Below are 6,000 nucleotides of genomic sequence, written 5' to 3'. Positions count from 1 at the left end.
GCCAGGTGGAAGAGATGCATAAGGCAGTGTGGGAAAGGGCATGGACTGTTCATGCCTCTCCGAGTGTACCACTCTCTCCAAACTCCATGGTTCACCAACCTGGAAGTCCTCCCAACCCTCTCCTTTTGAGTTTTTATGGAGGCTTCATTACACAGGCATGATTGATTAACTTGCTCGCCATTAGTGATTGAACTCAATTGCCAGCCCCTCTCCCCACCCTGGAGGTCAGGGGGTAGGACTGAAAGTTGCAACCTCTAATCATTTGTTGGTTCTCCTGTTATCCAGCCCCCATCTTAGGTGCCTTCTATAAATCACCTCATTAACACAACAAAAAACACCTTTAATGCTCCCATCACAGAAATCCAAGGGTTTTGGTAGCTCTGTGCCAGAAACAGGAAGATCAAATATATACATATATATACATGTGCATATACATATATAAGCTATATATATATATATCTTATTACAAATCATAATGTCATACTTTCCCACTTCACATTATCACATATAATGTTTCTTCCCCTTGAAATGATCTTGTATCCACTCTTTTTTGGAATAATTTCTTATTTTTGAGGTCTCAATTTAATTGTTGCCTCAGGGAGGACTGACCTGACCCTGCAATCTAAATCAGCAGCCTTTGTTATCTTATGCACTTTTTTACCTGCACTCTTTCTTTGTAGCACTTACCTTTTAAATTGTATGCTGATTTTTTTAAATGAGATTCTCCCGCTCAGTTGTGAGCTCTGTAATGACAAGGACCACATATGTATTGCACATGTTTGTTATCACTTGAAGCTAGTACAGTATCTCATATTTAGTTAAGGACTCACTGTGATTTTCAAGATGGAGAGCTGGTGAAGGGCTGAGAGGAAAGTTGCGGAAAAATTTCCCACCTCAAATTCATCATAGAAAGTCTATTTCCAAGTGGGATAAAGTGAGTAGTAAGAAGCTCTTGCTTCTCTGCAGCAACCACAGAATCAAAGTTTAGAAATATGGAAAAAAATACATTGGAAAAGGTATGGTAGCAAAGATAGATAAGTAAAATTCCTGAGAGGGAACAGCCCCTTCTAGGTGGGCTGAGATCAAGGTCCTTTTTCTTTTTCCTGGAGACATTTGCCAAGTCTGGGAGTAGGCTGTCAGTCTGGCTTGCTATTGCCAGAGGGGCACTTCTAGGAGAAAGAGAAACCCATGGAGCTTCGGAAGGTCATGGTCACTGTTGTGGCAAAGGGAAATCTAGAACACTTTTAACTCCATGCTTGGTATTAACACCAGGACATTTCTCCCCCCACCTCCACTGCCCCCAGCTTTATTGAGGCATAGTGAACAAATAACAATTTTTTTAAAAGATTTCATTTATTTATTAGAGAGAGAGTAATAGTGAATGAACAGGGAGAGGGGTAGAGGGAAAGGGAGAGAATCTCAAGCAGAACCCCTGCTGGGCTTGGAGTCCAATATGGGGCTTGATCCCATGATCCTGAGATCAAGACCTTAGCTGAAATCAAGAGTTGGATGCTTAAACAACTAAGCCACCCAGGTGTCCTGAACAAATAAAAATTTTATGTATTTAAAGGGTGCAGGGTAATGTTTTGATATACATTTATGCTATGAAATGACTACTCACAATCAGGCTAATTAACATACCCATCACCTCACAAAGTTTGTTTGTTTCTTTTCTTTTTTTTTTTTTTGTGGTAAGAATACTTGAGATCTACACTTCTAGAAAATTTCAAGTATACAAAACAGTATTATTAACTATAGTCTCCACACTTTACTTGAATCTCTAGGATTTATTCATATTATAACCAAAAGTTTGTACTATTTGACCAACATCTCGCTATCCCTCCTTCTGCTCCCACTCACTGGTAACCACCATTTAATATCTTGTTACTATTATTTTGACTTCTGTAGATTCCACATATAGGAGAAATCATGCAGTATTTGTCTGTGTCTGGCTTATGTCACTAAGATGATGTCCTCTGGGTTAATCCAAGTTGTTGCAAATGGAAGGATTTTCTCCTTTTTTAAAAAGGCTGGATAATATTCCAGTGTGTGCATGTATTTCCCATATTCTTTATCCATTCATCCAGCTATGGACACATAGGGTGTTTTCAGATCTTGGCTATTAGAATAAGATATCTCTTCAAAATACTGATTTCTCTTCAAAATACTGATTTCATTTCCCCTGGATATATGCCCAAAAGTGGGATTGCTGGATCACATGATACTTTGATTTCTTTTTTAAAGATTTATTTATTTTAGAGAGAGAGACTGTATGAGTGGGGGGAGGGGTAGAGGAAGAGAGAGAATCTCAAGCAGACTCCTCACTGAGCAAGGTGCCTGACATGGGACTCATTCTTAGAACCCTTAGATCATGATCTGAGCCAAAATCAAGAATTGGACACTTTACCAACTGAGCCACCCAGACACCCTGATACTTTGATTTTTAATTCTTTGAGGACACTCCATACTGTTTTCCATTCTGGCTGTGCCAATTTACATTTCCACCAACTATAAACATGGTTCCATTTTCTCCACATCCTCAACATTTGTTATCTCTTTTTGAGGATAACCATTCTATTAAGTGTGAGCTTACATTTATTTCATTGTGGTTTTGGTTTATTTTCCCCCGATGATTAGTGATATTGAGCATCTTTCTCATGTGCCTGTTGGCCATTTGTATGCCTTCTTTGGAAAAACTTCTACTCAGTTTGTCTGCCTATTTTTTAATTGGACTTCATATTTTATTTATTTATTTTTGCTATTGAATTTTATGAGTACTTTATATATTTTAGACATTAACCCATTTTCAGATATATGATTTGAAAATAGTTTTCCCCACTCCATAGATTGCCTTTTTATTTTGTTGATGGTTTCTTTTGCTGTACAGAAGCTTTTTAGTTTGATACAGTCCCACTTATTAATATTTGCTTTTGTTGATTGTACTTTTGGTGTCAGATCCAAAAAATCATTGCCAAGATCAGAGTCAAGGAGCTTTTTACCTATATTTTCTTCTAGGAGGTTTCTGATTTCAGGTCTTATGTTTGTCTGTAATCCACTTTGGGTTAATTTTTGTGAGTGGTATAAGATGGGGGTCCAGGTTTTTTTTGTTTTTTTTTTTTTGCTTGTGGATATTTAGTTTTACCAGTTCCATTTATTTAAGAGACTATTCTTTCCCCATTGTATATTATTAGTGCCCTTGGAAAAGATTAGTTGACCATATATACATGGCTTATTTGGGGGCTCTATTCTGTTCCACTGGTCAGTGTGTGTATTTTCATACCAGTACCATATTGTTTTTTTGTTTTGTTTTGTTTTTTTAGAAAGAGAGAGAGCACAAGTTGGGGAGAGGAGGGGCAGAGAGAGAGGGAGAGAATCTTAAGCAGGCTCCATACCCAGTGCAGAGCCCAACATGGGGTTCGATCTCACAACTCTGATATAATTACCTGAGCCAAAATCAAGAGTTGGAAGCTTAACCTACTGAGCCACCCAGGCACCTCAGTACCATAGTATTTTGATTACTATAGATTCATAATATGCTTTGAAATTAGGAAGTCTGATGCCTCCAGCTTAGTTCTTGCTAAATATTGCTTTAGCTACTCAGGGTTGTTTACAGTTCCAACAAATTTCACGATTGTCTATTCTATTTCTGTGAAAAATACCATAGGAATTTTGATAGGAATTGCAGTGAATCTGTAGACTGCTTTTGCGTAGTATGTACATTTTAACAATATTCATTATTCTAATCCATAAACATGGGATATCTTTCCATTTATGTCTTCTTCAATTTCTTTCATAAAGAAATTTATAGTTTTCAGTGTACAGATCTTTTACCTTTTTGGTTAAATTTATTTATGTTTATTCTATTTGATATTATTGTAAATGAGATTGTTTTCTTATTTTTTTGATAATTCACTGTTGGTATATAGAAATACCACTGATTTTCATAGTTGATTTTGTATCTCACAACTGTACTGAATTTGTGTATTAGTTCAATCAATTTTTTGGTGGCGTTTTTAGGGATTTCCATATATAAAATCATGTCATCTACAAATACAACTTTACTTCTTCCTTTCTTATGAATGCCTTTTATTTCTTCTTCTTGCCTTATTGCTCTGGTTAGGACTTCCAGAACTATGTCGAATATGAGTGATGAGAGTGGGCACACTTACCTTGTTCCTGAACTTAGAGGAAAAGCTTTGAATCATTCACCATTGAGTATAATGTTATCTGTAGGCTTGTTATATATGGTCTGTATTATGTTGAGGTAACTTCCTTCTATACCCAATTCTTTAAGAGTTTTAAATCATGTTGAATTTTGTTGGATAATTTTTTTGAATCCATAGAGATAATCATATGATTTTTATCTTTCTATTAATGTGGTATGTTGTATTTATTGATTTGTGTACATTGACTCATGCTTGCTTCCCAGGGTTGAGTCCCTCTTGATCATGGTGTAAGATCCTTTTAATGTGCTGTTGAATTCAGTTTTCTATTATTTTGTTAAGGATTTTTGCACCTAGGATCATCAGAAATATGGGGTGCAATTTTCTTTTCTTATAGTGTCCTTGTCTCACTTAGGGTAATGCTGGTCTCCTAAAACGAGTTTGGAAGTATTCCCTTCGCTTTCATTTTTTGGAAGAGTTTGAGAATGGTTTGTGTTAATTCTATTTTAAATGTTTGTTAGAATTTATCAGTGAAATCATCTGGTCCTGGGGTTTTCTTTCCTGGGAATTTTGTTTTTTTATTACTGATTCAATCGTGCTACTTGTTATTGGTCTGTTTAAGTCTTCTTTTTCTTTGTGATTTAGACTTGGCAGGTTGTTTGTTTCCAGACATTTATCCATTTTATCTAGGTTATTCAATTTGTTGGCCTTTCTTATTGTCTTCTTTTGTGCTTTGATGATTTCCTGTAATGGAATGCTTTAATTTCTCTCTCTTTTGCTTTTGTGTGTTCAACAGGACATTTGTAGTAGGCTGTAGTGACATGGGAAACTGGGGAGAAAAAGAAATAATAAAATCTTGGCTATTTTGCAGTGCTTAGAAGACAAAATCCCACTAATAAGAGATAGCTAGAATGAGCACACAATCGTTCTCACTCATGACACATTAAAAGTAGACACTGAATGTAAGTAATACTGTCACCAGTCCTGGCCTGCTCAATTCTTAATTTAGTTGAGGTGATCAGTCCTTCAATCTGTGCCTAAAAGAGGAAAAGGAATACACTCTTTGGAAAAAAAAATAAGATTAATCTCAGTGTCTATAACTCTTTTACATAAAATATCTGGTATGCAATAAAAAATTACTAGACACATGAACTGTTAGAAGAACATGAGAGATAATTGGAATGAAAACCCACTAACACAAGCAGACTCACAGATAAAGCCAGATGTTGAAGAAGGCAGACAAATAACATATCTATGATTAATAAGTCAAAGAGAATACAAGATGGACAATATAGATCAAAAGAGAAAAAAATCGTTCAACAGAGAAATTTTAATCTATAAAAAAGTGGATATTCCAGAATGAAAACATACAGCACTTGAAACTAAGAACTCATTGGATGGGTTAAATACCAGGTGGTAAGCAGCAGAAGACTTTTAGTTTCCTATTAGTAAACTCAAAACAGGTCAGTAGAAAATATACAACTGAAGCTTGGAGAGAAAAAAGATGAAAAGAGCATGAACAGAGCATAGGAAACATTTGGGACAAATTTAACTTTTAACACTATGTCAGACTCCCAGACTCCCAGAGAGAAATAAATATTTAGAAGCAATGTATGAAAAGATAACGACTGAAAAATTTCCACAACCAGTTGAAGACTTCAACCTACACATTCAAGAAGCAAATTCCAAATAAGATGAAATAAATTGCACCTTGGAACTGTAACATTCCAATGCTTAAAGCAGATAAAGGAAAACATTTAACAACAAGAGACAAAAAGAAAACAAAACAATAGCAATTTCATAATGAGGACTAAGAAAGCCATGAAAGATGGATTAA

This window comes from Ailuropoda melanoleuca, chromosome 3 (genome assembly GCF_002007445.2).
Source record: "Ailuropoda melanoleuca isolate Jingjing chromosome 3, ASM200744v2, whole genome shotgun sequence".
In the NCBI taxonomy this organism is placed as follows: domain Eukaryota; kingdom Metazoa; phylum Chordata; class Mammalia; order Carnivora; family Ursidae; genus Ailuropoda; species Ailuropoda melanoleuca.
This window is presented reverse-complemented; position numbering follows the sequence as displayed.